The 20887-nt window shown below is 45.5% G+C and overlaps 1 protein-coding gene across 7 annotated transcripts in view; it reads right to left on the reverse strand.

Moving 5' to 3' along the window:
• TRIM16 (tripartite motif containing 16) overlaps window positions 1-20887 on the reverse strand; it is a 65791-nt gene that overhangs the window by 34902 nt on the left and 10002 nt on the right. For 2 of the 7 annotated variants that reach the window (XM_086686088.1, XM_086686082.1), the window contains exons 3-7: window positions 15948-16096; window positions 12176-12250; window positions 9752-10557; window positions 8829-8900; window positions 6060-6174 (exon numbers count right to left, since the gene is read on the reverse strand). The gene's annotated coding sequence lies outside the window, so the exon portion shown is untranslated. Of the gene's footprint in view, window positions 1-6059; window positions 6175-8828; window positions 8901-9751; window positions 10558-12171; window positions 12251-15947; window positions 16395-16832; window positions 17559-20887 lie in introns of those variants that run through there. The other 5 variants (XM_086686083.1, XM_086686087.1, XM_086686086.1 and 2 more) reach the window with 4 other exon arrangements.

Below are 20887 nucleotides of genomic sequence, written 5' to 3' on the forward strand. Positions count from 1 at the left end.
AAGCGTCTGACTTCGGCTCAGGTCAGGTCACGATCTCCCAGTCTGTGGGTTCCAGCCCCACATCGGGCTCTGTGCTGACAGCTCAGAGCCTGGAGCCTGCTTCGGATTCTGTGTCTCCCTCCTAAGCCCTTCCCCCACCCCACCCCCATTCACACTCTGTCTCTCTCTCTCAAAAATAAATAAAAATAAAAAGACAGTTGCAAACTGATGGAGATTCATGTCCTGGGTGACTGTGATCTCTAGCAGCTGACCATTTGTTTGTCCCCTTCCTTTGTTTTGGGGCAGCCGGGAGTGCCTGAGTAATGTCACACATATCCCACGTGGTTGGGGGGGGGGGGCAGGGGGATTGCTGGGTTGCTGGGTGTTAGTTTGTGCTTTGCCCTCAGCTGGCTTTTTGCTCCCTCATCAACTACCAGATCAGAACATACCTAACCAATATCAGAGACAATAAGTCGGTGGTAAGACCGGCCCCCAGTGCCGTTTCAAAAGACTGCCCCTGAAGCACATTCTTGAGTCATTTTTGCAGGATTTAAACGCCCCCTGAGCACTCAAACACCAGACTGACTGGAGCCAGAGAACTGATGTCCCCGGCCCTTGCTGGCCCCACGACTTCAGTCTACCAGGACCTGGACTCTGTCAACTCAGGGCGATTTTTGCCCCAGTTCTAGATTGCCACCACCTATTCATGCCTCGCCATGAATATCCACACACCCTTAGCTTAAGACTCCCCATGGGGCGCCTGGGTGGCGCAGTCGGTTAAGCATCCGACTTCAGCCAGGTCACGATCTCGCGGTCCGGGAGTTCGAGCCCCGCGTCGGGCTCTGGGCTGATGGCTCGGAGCCTGGAGCCTGTTTCCGATTCTGTGTCTCCCTCTCTCTCTGCCCCTCCCCCGTTCATGCTCTGTCTCTCTCTGTCCCAAAAATAAATAAAAAACGTTGAAAAAAAAAAAAAAAAAAAGACTCCCCGATTTTGTTGTTCCAGGAGACGCTGCTTTGGGAAATCGCCCCAGCGCTCTCCTTACTTGGTGCAAGTAAAACCCTTCCTTCTCCTTCTCTTTGGCTTGATTGTGTCTTTTGGCTCCACTCCCACCAAGAGGTGAAGCCTGTTTCGGGTGACAAAATCTGGCAACCTAGGTGGGACCTCTCACCTAATCCCCTTGAGCTGTGCTGGCTCCAAACAGGTGACGCGGTGGGCAACGAGATCCAGTCACCTGGCCACCTGGTCTATGTCGCCGGGGGTCCCGGAGGAAGGGCACTAAGAGAGTCCGTCCCAATTGGCACTCAATGTACCAGTCCATGCAATGGGTTCAGCGGCCACTCTGGACACTGTGATCAGAGTCCCTTCAGAGCGGTGACAGGGACCCCACAAATCCCACAGATCGGCTCTCTGGCTCCGCCCCTATCTCCAGCGGGGAGAAAAGGAAGGGCTTGAGGTCTGGGCAGAGATCTGGTCTGTTCTGGAGGGGGAGTCTGAGAGATCCCAACACTCCTTTGTACCCTCGAGTCCTGGAGGCTGATTGGGGGATACCTGATCCTGAAGGCCTCAGTGAGATAAATCTCAGATTCTGGAGACGGAGAGGCCCCCGTCTGGTAGACCCGAACAATGGAGTGCGCACTTTTAAATTCTCAATTGTAAGAGATTTACTTACCAACTCTAGAGAAGGAAATTTTCAGTGGGCTAAGAACAGTCGAATCTGTGGCTCCACCAACCTTTATGAGAGACCCTTTGGCAGCTGGAGACAAGCCCTTAACAGAGATCCAAGTTCAAGGGAAAGGTTTTTTAAAAAAAAAAAAAAAAAAGAAAGGGGGCGCCTGGGTGGCTCAGTCAGTTGGGTGTCTGACTTCGGCTCAGGTCAGGATCTCGCGGTCCGTGAGTTGGAGCCCCGCGTCGGGCTCTGTGCTGATGTCTCAGAGCCTGGAGCCTATTTCAGATTCTGTGTCTCCCTCTCTCTCTGACCCTCCCCCGTTCATGCTCTGTCTCTCTCTGTCTCAAAAATGAATAAATGTAAAAAAAAAAAAAAAAATTTTTTTTTTTTAAATAAAAAACAAAAAAAGAAGAAAGGCCCCCTTGGTAAATGCTCTGGGGGACCGAGTGCTCTGTAGGGTTGAGCCTAGAAAACCTGGTAGAAGGCAGATGACACTACGTCACTGGAAGCTTGCAGCCCATTCAGGTTACTGGGATAAGAAAATTTTTAGGATTCTATTAACTACGATTTTAATGCTCAAATGGCCTAAGTGAGGATCCTTTGGAACACTTACTAAGCCTATTTGGACACCCAACTCCGGAAGATGGCTGTTAACTAAACAATCCGAGTGGGATGCGTATTCTGCTTGGCGTTTAGAAGCTTCTAAAAAACACTGACACGGTACCATCCGTGTAAGAAACTAATAAGAAACTTTCCGAAATAGTGACAACACTGAGCCCCCAAAATATCAACTCCTGAAGAAACATTTACTACTCTACCTTTATCTTGCCCTTTAAGTGAGACACCAGGGAATGGGGCATTAAAATCAAAATCCTTCTCCCTCAACATGATAAGGCAATGATTATCTGTGGCCAGAAATTCGCCAGATTTGAAGGTGATATTCAGAGACCGATAGGAATTTTTCTTAAGACCTTATTCCCTAAGTCCAAATCAGAACTATGCACTCAGAGGGCAAGAAGTGAATTAAAGAAAATGTAATGAGATGGGTGGGTCAATTTCAATGTCATTGAAACTGCAACCCAGCTCCTCGAAGGAGTGAAAAGCCTCTGCCCTTATATCGTACATCTTTGCAAAAACTAGAAATATGGCCCCATTAATAATTCAAAGTCCTTCAACCTCTCTGGGAACTTTTACCCAGATCATTCCCCGTTCCCAAAACTGAAGGAAAAAAGGTGGAGGTGGGGGGTAAGGGGAGAGGCTTTTTGAAAATATAAATAGCTAGGGGCACCTGGGTGGCTCAGTTGGTTAAGTGCTTGACTCTTGATTTCGGCTCAGGTCACAACCTCTCGGTTCATGAGTTCAAGCCCCGCCTGGGGCTCCACACTGAATTGGAGCCCTTGGAATTCTCTCTCTCCCTCTCTCTCTCTGCACTCTCCTGTTCTCTCTCTCTCTCTCTCAAAATAAATTTAAAAATTGGGGCGCCTGGGTGGCTCAGTCGGTTGAGCGTCTGACTTTGGCTCAGGTCATTATCTCCCGGTTTGTGAGTTCGAGCCCTGCGTCGGGCTCTGTGCTGACAGCTCAGAGCCTGGAGCCTGCTTCGGATTCTGTGTCTCCCTCTCTCTCTGCCCCTCCCCCACTCATGCTCTGTCTCTCTCTATCTCAATAATATAATAAATAAATGTTTAAAAAATTTTTAAATAAATACATAATAAATAAATACAGAAATAAATAAACCTTAAAATATAATATAATATAAATGGCTAGAGGGGTGCCTGGCTGGCTCAGTCAGAAAAACCTGCAACTCTTGACCTTGGGGTTGTGAGATCAAGTCCCATGTTGGTGTAGAGATTACTTTAAAAAAAAAAAAAAAAAGCTTTATAAATGGCCATATAAAAGCCCTATAAATGGCTAAAAAAGCACGCTTGTTCAAAACCTAGCCCACAGTTTCCATAAGTTACTTGTCAAGGTTACTATAAGGTTTTTGTTTCTGTCTGTGTAAATGTGGTATCTTTCTCCCTCCAGATGGTATGGCTAAAAATTGTCAAACAGTTCTGTAATTAGTTGGTTTGAAGACAAATGCTTACGAGAATTGAGTATTCTAAAACTCAGAGAGATGGAAACTAATCCAAATGTTTTTCAGGCTCACATGATCTGGGATAATCTCTGGTAAATTAAAGTTTACGTTTGTTGGCTTAATTCAAATAGGTATGTCTTTTGGAGTTCCCAACATCGAACATAATCATTCCACCCGAATTTATTAGTTAAATTCATGTTGTATCTGTTGCAATTTGTCACCAAAAATGACTTAAAATGATGGTAGATTTTGTCTGTTTCATGAAGTTTTCATGGGTAATTGTTAAAAACAGGTTAAATAAATGAAAAGTTTAGGTAAATTTTTTAACTTCCCAAATCTTCTTAGTAACTTACCTTAAAGGGCTTAAGTAAATAATGAGTTAAGCTAAATTCATTGCAGATCTAGATCCTTTCCAAATACTGTAACATTAATTACTAAATTAGATTTATCAGGATGCCTGGGTGGCTCAGTTGGTTAAGCTTCGGACTCTTGATTTCTGCTCAGGTCGTGATCTCATGGTCGGGGGATCGAGCCCCGAGTCTGGCTCCACACTGGATGTAGAGCCTAAGATTCTGCGCCCCCCCCCCCACCTCTCTGCCCCTCCCCTGCTGGAGCACATGCTCTCTCTCTCAAAAATATAAATAAATAAACATAGATTCATCTCCTTTTGTCTTCCTACTGCAGAGAAACTAAAGATACCTATCAGTAAACATGGTTTGTGCCATGCCAAGGAATTTACTTTAAAAAGGCATGTTTCTAAAAATTATTAAAGGTGTTTATAAATTTGCTGATCCTAAGAATTCTGGTGTAACAGCTCACAATTGCTTACTACTTAGTTTTTACCAGAAATTAAGGTTTCTAGGCATTAAGAATGCTAATAAGTGTAATCAAGACTACTGAAAATAATAATAAGGAAAACAGCTCGGTATGCAAGGAAAGTTAGATCTATGTTTTTGGTAAGAAAGATATGAGAAATAGGAATACATTTTTGTGGAGGGAAAAGAAAATAATTTTGTCCTAAAATGAGACTGGTTGCCTTTTTTTTTTTTTTTTTTTTTTGGTTGTTGTTGTTTTGAGACTGGTTGTTTAACGAGTGAAAATTTAGGACAAAATCTGAATGGCAAAGAACGCTGTAGAAAGTGTGTGAAAAAGGAATCTTTGGAAAGGAATTTTGTAAATGGTCAGAATTGACGAACATGGGAATAAATGAGTTTTAATTTCAAAAGTACAACAGTATAAGACTGGAATTTGGTTTTTCCTTCTGTTAAAATGACAAAGTTTTCTTAGATTATTGGTCTATTCTTGATTAAAAAATTGTAGGATGCCTGGGCGGCTCAGTCGGTTGGGTGTCTGACTCCTGATTTGGGCTCAGGTCATGATCCCAGGGTTGTGGGATCAAGCCCATGTTGGGCTCCTCACTGAGTGTGGAGCCTGCTTAAGATTCTCTCTCCCTCCCTCCCTCTCTCTCTCTCTCTTCCCCTCTTCCCCACTCACATTCTCCCTTTCTCTCTCAAAAAAAATTTTTTTATTTAAAACAAAATTTTTTTTAATGTTTATTTTTTTTTTTGAGAGAGAGAGAGAGACAGAGTGTGAGTGGGGGAGGGGCAGAGGGAGAGAGGAAGACACAGAATCCTAAGCAGGCTCCAGGCTCCAAGCTGTCAGTGCAGAGCCCAATGCTGGGCTCAAACTCACAAGCTATGAGATCATGACCTGAGCAGAAATCAGACACTTAACTGACTGAGCCACCCAGGCGCCCCTCAAAAAAAAATTTTTTTTTTTAATTATAAACAAAGACTTTTTTTTCTTTATCTGCCCAGGATAAACAAAGTTTCTATGTTTTGTCTTTATCAGGTCTTTGATTATTTAAGAAAACCAAATCTTCTCAATATTAAAAGAGCTGAGTTTTGCTAACATAACCTTCTGGAGAATCCTCATGCTTCACGCTCTGTAGGCCACACAGAAAGGTCACTAGTCTGAGACCTCATAATGGAAGCTGCACAAAAATGTATGTACTGTGTTTAAAATGATGTGCAAACTGGGGTGGCTCAGTCGGTTAAGCGTTCGACTTTGGCTCAGGTCACGATCTGAGGGTACATGAGTTCGAGCCCTGCCTCGGGCTCCGTGCTGACGGCTCAGAGCCTGGAGCCTGCTTCAGATTCTGCTTCAGGGCAGCCCTCTCTCTCTGCCCCTCCCTAGCTCACGCTCTCTCTTTCTCTCTCACTCTCACTCTCTCGCTCTCTCTCTGTCAAAAACAAATAAACTTAAAAAAAAAAAAAAAGATGTGCAAACGAACTCCCCCTGTCCCACCTCTAGCCAAAGCTACACAAAGAGGAACTTCACCTGGGAAAGACTGGCAGGTAGATTTTACAATTATGCCCATCCTGGTGGAGGATATGAATAACTCCTGGCTTCACAGATACTTTTACCGGGTGGATGGAAGCTTTTCCTCGCAGAACTGAAAAAAAGCAAAGGAGGGAGTCAAGGGGTCACTTGAGCAGGTGATTCCTAGGTTTGGTCTTCCCTGAACAATGCAAAGTGATAATGGACCAGCATTTGTTTTTAATTTTTTTTTTCAACGTTTATTTATTTTGGGGACAGAGAGAGACAGAGCATGAACGGGGGAGGGGCAGAGAGAGAGGGAGACACAGAATCGGAAACAGGCTCCAGGCTCTGAGCCGTCAGCCCAGAGCCTGACGCGGGGCTCGAACTCACGGACCGTGAGATCGTGACCTGGCTGAAGTCGGACGCTTAACCGACTGCGCCACCCAGGCGCCCCTAGCATTTGTTTTTAAAATAACCTCTGGGTAACAGGCCCAGGCTCTAGGGATACAATGGAAGCTACATGCTGCGCGGAGGCCACGATCATCCTGGAAATGTTGGAAGATGTAACAGAACTTTAAAGAAAAGTTTAGCTAAAGCTTTCAAAGAACTCAGGAGAACTGGTCGAGGCTGCTCCCCAAAGCTTTAACTGGAGTTAGGGCAGCCTCAAAGGGAAGGCCTGCACCAAGCACATCTGGAGATGTGGATGGCCTTTTCCAAGCAGCTGAGGGAACCTTCATTTGCCCAAATACTGAGACTAAACAAGCAATAAACCACATAATTCAACCAGGGACTGCTGTGGCCGCCCTCGACAATTATGCAAATAGGAGCCTCCCTTTATCAGAGGAAATTAAACTCCATCCCTAATGAGCCAAGCGACTGGGTGTACTTGAACACCTGGCAATGAGGGTCAGCTCGGGATCAGCTCAGCCCCTCTGGACAGGACCCCACTTGGTGCTGTTAACCACCTACTCTTCTCTTGAGCTACAAGATGTGGCTCCCTGGATTCAACAGTCTCAGGAAGCCCACAGAGCCAAGTCCAGATGTTCCTGAAGCTTATCCGTGTGAGCTGCTGACGGACCTGAAGTTCCTGTTCAAGAGGCAGTAATTGTCAGACAAACACATCTTTGCTCAGATGCTCGGTTGTGCACTGCGAAACTGCGTTAAGTATTGAGGATGATCTTTTTGTGGCCAACAGTAACAGCTGTAATCCTAACCTTCTTCTGTCGCTCGGGGACCAATGTATTCAGTCGATACGTTAACCTGCTAGTAAAATTTGCCTCTTCTTGGATGCAACAGTCCCATATAAATCACACGATCCAGGGGCGCCTGGGTGGCGCAGTCGGTTAAGCGTCCGACTTCAGCCAGGTCACGATCTCGCGGTCCGTGAGTTCGAGCCCCGCGTCAGGCTCTGGGCTGATGGCTCGGAGCCTGGAGCCTGTTTCCGATTCTGTGTGTCTCCCTCTCTCTCTGCCCCTCCCCCGTTCATGCTCTGTCTCTCTCTGTCCCAAAAATAAATAAACATTGAAAAAAAAAAAAATTTAAAAAAAAAAAAAAAAAAAATCACACGATCCAGCAGGGATATGAAAAACTGCAGCCCAAACCGTCTAACCCCAAAATTTACACTTGCTGGAGCAAGGGATCTTCACTGCTCTAACCCCTGACAGCAGGAAGTAGCTACAGAAGACTGACCTCCACCTTTTAAGAATGAAGAGGAGAATATCTCAAGGGGGCACTTTGTAGGCAGATAGGGTTAGGGGGTCGTTGGAAAAAGGAAGACGAGACATAGCCTTCTTAACATAAGAGACAAACGAAAGGGGCGCCTGGGGGGCTCAGTCAGTTAAGCGTCCGACTTCGGCTCAGGTCCTGATCTCGCGGTCTGTGAGTTCGAGCCCCGTGTCGGGCTCTGTGCTGACCGCTCGGAGCCTGGAGCCTACTTCCGATGCTGTGTCTCCCTCTCTCTCTGCCCCTCCCCTGCTCATGCTCTGTCTCTGTCTCTCAATAATAAATAAACATTTAAAAAAGAGAGAGAGAGAGAGAGATGAACGAACATCACTTCCACCAACCTCTCGAGAATGCATTTCCCCTACCGCTCTGGACTTGTGTATGTGGCTTCTAGATCTCTATCAGGTTTAAAACCCTACCCTGCCTGGTTCCCAACCTGACATTCACACTGACCTGTTGGCTTTGTTACCCTCGCTTGAGAACAGGGGCATCTGTAAGCTTCATCTCGGAAATATGGTGTGCGTCCGTCTTAGCGATCTGGGGAAAGTGTGTTCATTCTGTCCCCATAGGCTAGAAACATACCTGTGGGGTAGAACCACGGACCTGGGTAAGATCACGTGGGGTTGAAGCATACAGAGCATGCCCTCTAGGGTTACAGGGGAGCAATGACAATTATAAACCTGAGTCATGGGGACTTTAGGTTCTGTACCACTATTCACTCTCTGCGAAAGGGAACGTGTGTTTTGGCTTCAGAAAGCAGCATATGAAGAGGGACAGGCAGGCAGGAGGGTAGTATTTTAAGTCATCTACCCACCATGACGTGTTTGCTTCTGGCAAATTGTTCTGTTTGCTTTCCTAAGATTCTGCCGAGCAATTCCTTCAAAACCAGTTTTTCATTGCGTAATGGCATGAGGAAAGGGTCGCGGTGCATTATGTTTCTAAAGGAAGATTATAAGAGGGATGGTACGCCAGGAACCTAATTATACCAAAAAGAAGAGCTTCAAGGGCATGAGCACGGACACAGGTGGAAGAGGGCTGCTCGTGGAAATTATTGCAAGTGGTTACCTTTTCACGCCTTCTCGTATCTCCCAACGTTCAAAATATCAACCGATCATTTACATGAGCGGAGGACGGCACCTGTCAAAAACAAATCCGTGTTGACACGCCCCCTCCGGCAGTTCAGTGACGGTATGTTCACGAGTGGTGCCGCCCAGGGTTCCGACGTCAGAAGACTTGGGTTTTTATGCCAGCTCAGCCCCGTTTATTAGCCACTTACAGATACCGTCTGCTTTATCGGCCCCAGGGTTTTTCCACTTATAAAACTAGGAGTAGGTGGCTTTGTATAACTCACGGGATTAGTGTAAGCTTCCAGATTTTCGAACAAGGTAAAGTATCAGAAACCTAGATAAACGAATGGGCAACATGCAGGTGACAGACGCCACATTCTCCGGGTGGCCCCTGCGGATGTTACTTTTCAGCCTGCCTTCCCTGCTCCTCTGGTAACCTGGCTGTTAAACTGAGAGGTTCTCTGAGGCCTTAACCCGAGACCTCCTCCTCTTCCCCACCTCTCTCTCTCTCTCCCTACGTGATTCACTCATTCCTAAGACTTCAGTTTCCGCTGGTGCCAATGACTCACAGGTTGATGTCTCCAGCCCAGACCTGAAATGTGAGATTCCATATGACATAGGAGAACCTGGCTTTCTCACGGGCGCCTCGAACCTAATGCATCCAAAATTAAACTTTCCGGATCCTACCACAACAAAGCTGGCCCTCTTCACGGTTCTTTTCTCTGAGATGGCCACCAGCTCCCGGCCAGATGTGCAAACAGAAACGTGGGGCGGGCGGGGGGGGGGGCATCCCTAACTCTTCCCTTTCCCTCATCCCCCATACCCATTCCATTACCATTTTGCATCCCAGATATCTCCAGAACCTTTACCCTTCATGTTTTCCCTGCCATGACTGTAGTCCAAACCACCGCTGTCTCTTACCTGCATTATGGCCACAGCTCCAAACTAGGATTCCTACATCTGTTAGTTCTTCCCTCCAGTCCACTCTCCATATTGCATCCAGGGAAAGCTTTCTTAAAAATCACCGTCACTGATGGGGTGCCTGGGTGGCTCAGTTGGTTGAGCGTCCCTCTCTTGATTTCAGCTGGGGTCGTGGTCTCAGTGTCATGGGATCAAGGCCCACATCAGCCTCCGTGTTGAGCATGGAGTCTGCCGAAGATTCTCTCTCTTTGTTTCTCCCTCTGCCCCTCTCCCCGGCTCACACACACACTCTCTCTCTAAAATAAAATGACATAAATTTTAAAAATAAATAAAATCTTTAAAATAAGATAAAATGAGCCTCTTGTAGGCATCATATAAGTATTATTTTTTAATCCAGTTTAATGACCTCTGCCTTTGGCAATGCAGGGGAAGGAGTGGAGTGGGAATGGGGGGGGGGGGGGGAAGAAAGCTAGTGGATTTCATTAATGGGATAAGTATAATAAGCATAAAATATGTGTAAGGACTTGCCTTCATCTTCCAGAAACTCTGGATGCCTGCCAGGAACCCAGTGGTTCCAAACGTGTGGTCTGGACTCCTGGGGCCCAGGGAGACCCTTTCAGGGAGTGTGTGAGGTCAAGATTATTTTCATGTTATTACTAGGATATTATTCACATTTTTCACTCTGTTGACATTGGCACTGGTGATGCAGAAGCAATAGTGGGTGAAACTACGGGGGGCTTAGCGTAAATAAAGGCAATATTACCGAGTTGCACTAGCAGTCACAGGGCTCTCACGCACACAGAGATCTAAAAATAAATAAATAGGGGCGCCTGGGTGGCTCAGTCGGTTAAGCACCCAACTTTGGCTCAGGTCATGATCTCGTGGTTCGTGAGTTCGAGCCCCACATCGGGCTCTGTGATACCAGCTCAGAGCCAGGAAACTGCTTCTAATTCTGTGTCTCCCTCTCTCTCTCTGCCCCTCCCCCACTCACACTCTCTCTCTCTCTCTCTCTCTCTCTCTCTCTCTCTCTCTCTGAGTAAACATTAAAAACTGTTTTAAGGGGCGCCTGGGTGGCTTGGTCGGTTAAGCGTCCGACTTCGGCTCAGGTCATGATCTCACGGTCCGTGAGTTCGAGCCCCGCGTCGGGCTCTGTGCTGACCGCTCAGAGCCTGGAGCCTGTTTCAGATTCTGTGTCTCTCTCTCTCTCTGCTCCTCCCCTGTTCATGCTGTCTCTCTCTGTCTCAAAAATAAATAAACGTTAAAAAAAAAAATTAAAAACTGTTTTAAGTTTATTTTGAGAGAGAGAGAGAGAGAGAATCCCAAGCAGGCTTCCATGCTGTCAGTGCAGAGCCTGACTTGGGGCTTGATCCCACGAACTGTGAGATCATGACCTGAGTGGATGGAGATCAAGAGTCGGACGCTTAACCGACTGAGTCACCCAGGTGTACTTTGTATAGTATCTCTTAATTGAGATTTGTCTCATGCTCTTCTCCTGATTACACTGCGGTTATGGGGAGGTTTTGGAGAAAGACTTTAGAGGTAAAGTGCCATTCTCGCTGCATCCTCTCAAGAGCATGAACAATCAACAGGATGCATCACTGTTGTTGTCACTCTTGATTACCTGGCTGGGAGGCTGTTTGTCAGTTTTCACCACAACACCATTTATTGAACGGTCTCCTTTTTAACTGAAATGTTTAGTCCGTTTACACTTACTGTGATTATTGATATGGTTGTCTAACTCTATCTTCTTGGTATTTGTTTTCCCTCGTCCCTTCTACTTTTTCTTCCTTTGTTTCTACTTTTCTGCCTTTCTTTGAGTTATCTCAATATTTTCAGTGCTCAATCTTATTTACTCTACTGGCATCTTAGTTGCAATTCTTGTTATTATATTTTGAGTGATTTTTCTAACGTTAATAATATGTGTCCTTATTAATAGATCAGGGGGCGCCTGGGTGGCTCAGTCGGTTGAGCGTCCGACTTCGGCCTAGGTCACGATCTCGCGGTCCGTGAGTTCAAGCCCTGCGTCGGGCTCTGAGCTGATGGCTCAGAGCCTGGAGCCTGCTTCAGATTCTGTGTCTCCCTCTCTCTCTGCCCCTCCCCCATTCATGCTCTGTCTCTCTCTGTCTCAAAAATAAATAAACGTTAAAAAAAAATTATTAATAGATCAGGTTTGGGTGCCTGGGTGGCTCAGTCAGTTGAGCGTCCGACCTCAGCTCAGGTCATGATCTCGTGTTTCGCGAGTTTGAGCCCCACGTCAGGCTCTGTGCTGACAGCTCCGAGCCTGGAGCCTGCTTTGGATTCTATGTCTCTCTCTCTGTGCCCCTCCCACGCTCGCACACACGCACATGCACACTCTCTCAAAAATAAATAAACATTAAGAAAATATTTTAAAGAGAGAAAACATAGTCTTTTGTATTTACCTACTTTTTTATCGTTTCTGGCGCTCTTCATTTTTTCCTGCCGTTCTGTGTTTCCACTTCATTATCATATCTCTCAAGCCTGAAGGACATTTATTATTTTTCATTGTGCAGTTTGTTTAGCAACAAATTCTCTCAGCTTTTATCTGAAAATGTCTTTATTTTTTCCTCACTTCCACAAACATTTTGTTTTTTAAGTAGGTTCTATACCCGGCATGGGGCCCGAACTCATGACCCTGAGATCAAGAATCACGTGCTCCATCGACTGAACCAGCCAAGCACCCCTCAAAGAATATTTTTTGATAGATACAGAATTCGAGGGTGGCCATTGCTTTTCCGAACTTTAAAAATATTTTACTGTTTTCCTCTGGCCTCCATAATCTCTGATGAGAAGGGAATGGGTCCTTCTTTTCCTAGTCCCTGAATATATATTTTCCTCTGGCTACTACAAAGGTCTTTTTATCTTCAGTTTTCAGAGGTTTATGATGTGCTGAAGTTAGATAGACAGGGAGGGAGGGAGAGAGAGAGAGATCTGTCTTACTGGCTTTACTGAGCTTCTTAGGTCCATAAGTTGGTGTTTTTCAGCAAATTTGGGGAGTTTTCAGTCATTGTTTCTTCAAATGCTTTTTTTCTGCCCACATTTCACTCACTTCTCCCTCCTCCTGGGCCTTGAAGTACATGCATATTAGATTGTTTGACATTGTCCCCCATGTCTCTGAGGCTCTGCTCAATTTTCTTTAATCCCTTTTCTGTGGTTTCTCAAACTGATCTGTCTTTAATTTTATTGGCTCTTTTATCATCTCTAATCTGCTGCTAAGCCTTTCCACTACATTTTTTGTTTCCATTATTTTTCTTTTCAATTCTAGAATAGAATTCTAGAATATCTAGAATATCAATAGATATCTAGAATATCTAGAATATCAATTCTAGAATATCTAGGGGCACCTGGGTGGCTCAGTCAGTGAAGTGTCTGACTCTTGATTTCAGCTCAGGTCATGATCCCAGGGTCATGGGATTGAGCCCCGCATCAGGCTCCACGTGGAGCATGGAGCCTGCTGAAGATTCTCCCTCTCTGCCTCTGTCCCCCTCTCCTGCTCATGCTCTCTCTTTAAAATAAAAATTTAAAACATTTCAGATAAAGCATTAATAAGCAAAATGTATAAAGAGCAACATCAAACTGATAAAAAAGAAAACTTGTATAAAAATGAGAAAGGGAGGGGCACTTGAGTGGCTCAGTTGGCTAAGCATCTGACTCTTGATTTGGGTTCAGCTCATGATCTTGCGGTTCATGGGTTCAAGCCCCGCATCAGGCTCGGCACTGACAGCACAGAGCCTGCTTGGGGTTTTCTCTCTCCCTTTCTCTCTTTCTGCCCCTCTTCCACTCACTCTTACTCTCTCACAAAAATAAACAAATTTTTTTAAAAATGAGAAAAGGATGGGGCGCCTGGGTGGATCAGCTGGTGAAGCACCCCACTTCGGCTCAGGTCATTATCTCATAGTTCGTGAGTTTGAGCCCCACTTCAGGCTCTGTGCTGACAGCTCAGAGCCTGCTTTGGATCCTCTGTCTCTCTCTCTCTCTCTCTCTCTCTCTCTCTACCCCTCCCCTTTTTGCTTACTCTCTCTCTCTCTCAAAAATAAACATTTAAAAACAAACAAACAAAAACAAACACTATGTATCTTGAAAAACAATGAGAAAAGGAAATAAATGGGCAATTCTTGGGCTGATAAATGTGAAAATAAACATATAAAATGATGAATGCCTAAGAATGCAGTATAATATAAAATATACATTAAAATAATAAAATATTGATAGTATAATGTAGGAAAGAGGACGGGGAAATAGGTACACTGTGAGAGTACAGATTAGTATTGCCAACTCATCAAGATTCTAACTGTATGTATTCTAAATCCCAGCTCTCATGTTTCCAGGAATCTATCCTACAGAAATAACAGCAGGACCACAAAACTGCTTGGATCGGCAAAAAAATTGGAAAGAACCCAAATGCTTACCAGTAAGAGTATATATAAATATAGTGCATGCATATATCAGAACACTAAGCATCCATTTAAAAAATGAAGTAGACTTAAATTGCTTATGTCCACAGGATAATGTTGAGAATTAAAAGTGAATTAGAAAACAAAAGAAACAGTAAAATACTAGCTATATGTGTGTGTGCGTACACATCTACATAAGAATCTGGTCAGTCAGGTACACATCAAACTTAATTCTAAAGGATAGGAATTGGGGCACCTGGGTAGCTCAGGCGGTTAAGCACCCGACTCTTGATTTCAGCTCAGGTTGTGATCTCACGGTTGACGAGTTCAAGCCCTGATTCAGGCTCTACGCTGACAGTGTAGAGCCTGCTTGGGATTCCCTCTCTCCCTCTCACCTGCCTGTGCTCTTTCTCGCTCTCTCAAATAAATAAACATTTAAAAATAAATAAATAAAGAGTGGGAATTGAAGGGGGAACAGAAGAACGCTTACTTTTTATTTTATATACTTCTGTATTGTTTGAGTCTGTTGCAAAAAATATTTCACTTTTGGGTTTCTTTTTAAATTTTTTTTAAATGTTATTTTGTTTTTGAGAGAAAGAGAAACAGAGTGAGCAGGGGAGGGGCAGAGAGAGAGGGAGACACAGAATCCAAAGCAGGCTCCAGGCTCCGAGTTGTCAGCACTGAGCCCGACTCGAGGCTCGAACTCATGAACTGCGGGATCATGACCTGAGCCAAAGTCAGACACTTAACCGACTGAGCCACCCAGGCACCCCCCAAAACATTTCAGTTTTGTAATTTAAAAACAATTTGTGTGGGGACGCCTGTGTGGCCCAGTCGGTTAGGTGTCTGACTCTTGGTTTCAGCTCAGGTCATGATCTCGTGGTTCATGGGTTTGAGCCCCACATGGGGCTCTGTGCTGACAGTGTGGAGCCTGCTTGGGATTCTCTCTCTCTCCTCTTCTCTCTCTCTCTCTCTCTCTCTCTGCCCCTCCCCCAGCTCGTGCTCGCACGTGCATTTTCTCTCTCTCAAAATAAATAAATACACTTAAAAATAAATACATACATAAGTAAATAACAAAACGATTTGTGTGTGTAAGATTAGATGGACTCTTCCAATCTACTACTACTGGTGAGGTCCTTTAACATCTCAGCAGCAGGCATGACTGCCACCTGGTGGTCACCTACAGCCATGGTAAATTGCCTAGCTGAGGGTTTTTCAACCTCCGCACAATTGCCATTTGGAGCCAGATAAATGGAGGTGGGGGGGGGGGGATGGTCTGTCCCGTGCATTGTAGGATGTTCAGTAGCATCCCTTGCCTCTATGTTCTAGATGCCAGTGACATCCTGTCTCCAAGTTGTGACAACTGAAAGGTCTCCAGACTAGTAACTGTCCCCCCCAGGAGATAGGGCAAAAAACCACCCTGGTTGAGAACTCCTGATCTAGAATGGAAATCTCATGAATATACAAAATGTGCTCATTCATTCACTCACAAAATAACAGTAGACAAAATGTCTTTCTGAGATACTTTGTTTTTTTTTTTAAGTTTATTGATTTACTTTTGAGAGAGAGAATGAGAGAGCAGGGTAGGGGCAGAGAAAGAGGGAGGCAGAGAATCCCAAGCAAGCTCTGAGCTGTGAGTGCAGAGCCCGACGCGGGGCTTGAGCTCATGAACCATGAGATCATGACCTGAACTGGAACCAACAGTCAGCCGCTCAATCACCTGACCCACCCGGGTGCCCCTGTGAGATACTTCCTAACGTCAGTTGGGATCAGTGATCTCCTACCTGTGGTTGCTCTCACACAGAATTCTTTGCACAGCTTTGTGATATTCTGAGGTTTCAGTTCAGTAGCAGGAAAAGCTATTCTCGTCCAGCGAATCCCCAAATGCCTCAGGCAAAGCCCAGCGCACACGTCCCGCACTCCACTCACAGACCTATGGCAGGAAGTCACAGCAGCCCCAGCCCAGTGCTCCAGTCAGTAAGTGCCACCAAACAGTCAGTAAGCCGGTCCCCTCCTGTCCCTCACTCAGCCCACTGATTTCCCCCCTCTGGAATTATCTCTCTGTCCACTGTACCCATGGCATTACTCCCTTATGGTCTATATGTCACCAAGAAGTATTTGGGGGAAAAAACGTCTGTAGATGGGCTGCCTGGGTGGCTCAGTCGGTTGAGCATCTGACTTCGCTCAGGTCACGATCTCACGGTCCGTGAGTTCCAGCCCCGCGTCGGGCTCTGGGCTGACAGCTCAGAGCCTGGAGCCTGCTTCAAATTCTGTGTCTCCCTCTCTCTCTCTCTCTCTCTCTCTGCCCCACTTACTCTTTGTCTCTCTCCCTCTCTCTCAAAAATAAACATTATAATTTTTTTTTAATTCAGCTCTGCTATTGACTAACACCCCCCCCATAAAAACACACACAGAAACAAAAACATAAAGCAAACATGGCCTGAGCATATTATTTAATCTCTCCAGACCTCTATCTCCTTGTTTATAAAACACAAGATCTATACTAGATATCTGAAGTTCCCTTTCAGTTCTAAAATCTATGCTTAGAGAGGACTGGAAATGAGCCACTATAGGCTTTGCTATTCCTACTGAAATATAAGTATTTTCTCCAGTAAGGATTTTCCTGTATACAATTAGGCTGGTGTTACTGGAGTCTTTTGTATACTTACTTAAGTTACAGGGTTTGGTGTCCTATAAAATCCACAATGCTAAGCATAGAATTCCAAGCAATTGCTTCCCAGTACATTGATTGTATTTCTAGAGTTTGTTGTTTGTGCCAGTGTGCATTATCAGATATCAATAATCTATGGGTAGACATTGTCCCAAATATTCCCACTTTCATTATATTTATATGTTCTGTTTTATTAACATCACATGTGCATTGTCTGATGCAGATTAAGGTGAACCGAACACAGAAGGCTTTGCTGTATTTTTAGGATTTCCCTGGGGTGAATCTGCAGATGTAGAGTAAAAGCCTAGCGACGACGGGTCCCCGCAAATTCACGGCCTTTTTAAAGTTTCTTTTCGGTGTGAATTCTCCCACGAAGAGTGAATGAAGCTAAGACCAGAGGCTTTGGCACCTTTGCTGAGTTCACATCCTTCTCTCTGGTGTGAGTGATGGAGTGAAGAGTAACAGCTGTGTCACAGCCAAGGGTCCTCCACTTTTAAGATATTCGCAGGGTTTCTTTGCCGTGTGGATTATTTTATATCAATTAGGTTTCAGTGATTACTGGGGGCTCTTCCATACTTACTACACTATATGGCTTCTCTCTAGCAAAAGTGTTTTTTAAGTTTATTTATGGGGGAGGGGGGCGGCGCTGGGGGCCAGAGAGGGAGGGAGGGAGGGAGAGAGAGAGAGAATTCCAAATAGGCTCCGCCCTGTTAGCGCAGAGCCGACGGGGGGGGGGGGGGGGGGGGGGGGGGGGGAGGGGGGGGAGACTTGAGCTCACAAACTGTGAGCTCACTAACGGTGAGACTATGACCTGAGCCAAGATCAAGAGTCTGACACTCAATCCACTGGGCCACCCTAGCACCCCTAGCATGAGTTTTGGTGTAGAGTAAGATATCTGTCTATATCTATATCTAGACCTACATATATAAAATGGCTGAGAGCTATGCACATATATCATGGCTCGTACGTTATGCGCTATATAAAGAATATATAATGACTGAGCATTACCTTATATTTGGGAGCTAAGCAGCAGTACTGGATTTTAAACCTAACGTTAAAGTTACAGTGCTAAAAAAAAAAAACAAAAACACATTACATTCCTAGCATTTGTGCAATTTGGGGCTTTCATGAGGACAACTGTTAATTGCCTGAAACCTCTCTTGAACAAACGACTTCTCTGCATCTTTCCTGAAGTGTTCCTATACATTTCTAACCAGTTCTGATTATCTTCACAGTCTTCTTCTTTTTTTCATTTAATGTACTTTTATTGAAAATGCCAGTAGAGTTAACATACAGTGTTATGTTAGTTTCAGGTGTTCACAGTCTTTTTCAAACATGGAGCCCAAAGAGACATTCCCCAGAATCTTTCCACTACTATTTTCTCCTCTATGGGACTCCAGGGGGGCACGATTCATATAGATTATGGTGCGACTGTCACTTGGATCCTTTAACAGTGGTCCTGCTAACAGGATCAGCTGGAGTTAGAAAACAGAAGCTCTTTGAGAGTATGGGTTATGGAGACACTCAGGAAAATTTCAACGTATCTGAAACGCCTACGAAATGCTGCCCTTTTTTTCCTCGTGGTAAGTAGATGGAACTGACAGAATGTGACTAATAACTATTTTTTTTTAACATTTATTTTTGAGAGACATAAGGAGATGGGAGTGTGAGCAGGGGAGGGGCAGAGCGAGAGGGAGACACAGGATTTGAAGCAGGATCCAGGCTCTGAGCTGTCAGCACAGAGCCCGATGCGGGGCTTGAGCTCACGAACCATGAGATCATGACCTGAGCCGAAGTTGGATGCTCAACCGACTGAGCCACCCAGGCACCCCATCTCTTTTTCTGATAAAATAGAAAAAAAACCCAGTGGTGTGTTAGAGCCATCGGCACCACTCCCAAGAGCCAATCACGCCCATTTCTTCCCAACTCAGCGCTATTGGTAACTTGAAATCAGGCATGAGGGGACTATTTGCACCGCAGAAAATGACAAATACTACAAATCAGGTGTCTCCCCACTCTCCCTCCTGAGAGCTACTCATTGAAAATTTACCAGCACACCAGTGGGTATACAGAGTGCCACATGTGCCTCTCAGTGAGAGAGGCCACATCTTTGCAATGAAGAACATGTAAAATCAAGATCCCCCAGCTTATATGTGGAGTCTAAAAAACAAAACAAATGGGTGCCTGGGTGGCTCAGTCGGGTAAGTGCCCGATTCTTGATTTCGGCTCAGGTCATGATCTCACTGGTTCATGTGAGCCCTGCCTTGGGCTGTGTGCTGATAGCACAGAGCCTAGTTCTCTCTCTCCCTCTCTCTATGTCCCTTCCCCACTCGCTCTCTCTCTCTCTCTCAAAATAAATAAATACACTTAAAAAAATACAAATCAACAGGGGTGCCTCCATGAGTTCGAGCCCCGCGTCGGGCTCTCTGCTGACAGCTCGGAGCCTGGAGCTTGCTTCGGATTCTGTGTCTCCCTCTCTCTCTCTGCCCCTCCCCTGCTCATGCTCTGTCTCTCTCTCTCTCAAAAATAAATAAAAACATATGTTTATTTAAAAACACAAATGTTTTTAAGTGGGGGAGGGCAGAGAGAGAGGGAGACACAGAATCCGAAGCAGGTTCCAGGCTCCAAGCTGTCAGCACAGAGCCTGACGTGGGGGCTCGAACCCACGAACCGTGAGATCATGACCTGAGCCGAAGTCAGACGCTCAACTGACGGAGCCACCCAAAGTTTTTTAAAGTTTCCCTAGCTTCAAATCCTCTAAAATGGAAGCACGCTTGGTTTATTATGTTCCTAAAAAAATAATCAGGAAGTTTGTCCCTCAGGGTCTAAATATGGTGAAAGAACATGGTCACTGAAATTATCCTAACTTGCCATCTCTGCCCTCTGTGAACAAGAAGAGATGAAAACACTCTTCCCCTTGGCCTAGATCCTACCCTCATGGTTGCCTGGCCTATCCACTGAGATACCCTTGTCACAACCAGTCCTTCCATTTTCTTCCCCCATTGGCTAAGGGTGCAACACCAGCTGTGGGGGAAGGTAAACAGGTGACTTCTGGGTGGGCAACCTGACAACAGGTGTTCAAAATATGGGTACAATTTGACCAACAAATTCCATTTCTGGGACGTTACCTTAAAGATACAATCAGTTAGGGGCACCTGGGTAGCTCAGTCAGTTAAGCATCCAACTCTTGATTTCAGCTCAGGTCATGATCTCACGGTTCAGGGGATCGAGCCCCGGGACATGCTCTGTGCTGACAGAGTGGAGCCTACTTGGGATTCTCTCTCTCCTTCTCCCTGCCCCTCCCCCACTCGTGTCACACAGGCTCTTTCTTTCTCTCTCTCAAAATAAACATGTAAAATGAAAAGATACAACCCGTTCTATCGCAAAGACGTACAGAAGTACCGGGCAGTTAACACTCCCAAAGCAAACCTCAACCAATGAGGAATGGAAGTTGGTGAATATATATCCAGCTTCCTGGACCCTCATTGGGACAAGTCTGAGATGCATTCTACACAATCTCTCAGGGGGTCCCCAGAGGCACTGAGCCTCAATGGTCCTCTGCTCATTAACTGCCCTTTATAGACTTTTCTACCTGTTTCACTTCCCCAGTCCCTCACCATGCTTGTTAGGATCACCTCCAAATTAACTATTTACCTCCAAACACTTGTCCGAGTCAACTTTGGGGGAAGTCCATGCTAATACTGTGTGTGTGTGTGTGTGTGTGTGTGTGTGTGTGTGTGTGTGTGTGTGTTTAAACCCAAACCACTAAGTTATTCATGGGTTCTCATACTGACTTATCTTTCTCCTCACCACACACACACCCAGGAAAAAAATAAGGAGGAAAAAAAATGGGGGGGGGGCCCTGGGTGGCTCAGTTGGTTAAATGTCTGACTCTTGGGGCGCATGGGTGGCGCAGTCGGTTAAGCGTCCGACTTCAGCCAGGTCACGATCTCGCGGTCCGTGAGTTCGAGCCCCGCGTCAGGCTCTGGGCTGATGGCTCAGAGCCTAGAGCCTGTTTTCGATTCTGTGTCTCCCTCTCTCTGCCCCTCCCCC

The sequence above is a fragment of the Puma concolor genome, chromosome E1 (genome assembly GCF_028749965.1).
Source record: "Puma concolor isolate L17-30 chromosome E1, mPumCon1.1.hap2, whole genome shotgun sequence".
NCBI lineage: Eukaryota > Metazoa > Chordata > Mammalia > Carnivora > Felidae > Puma > Puma concolor.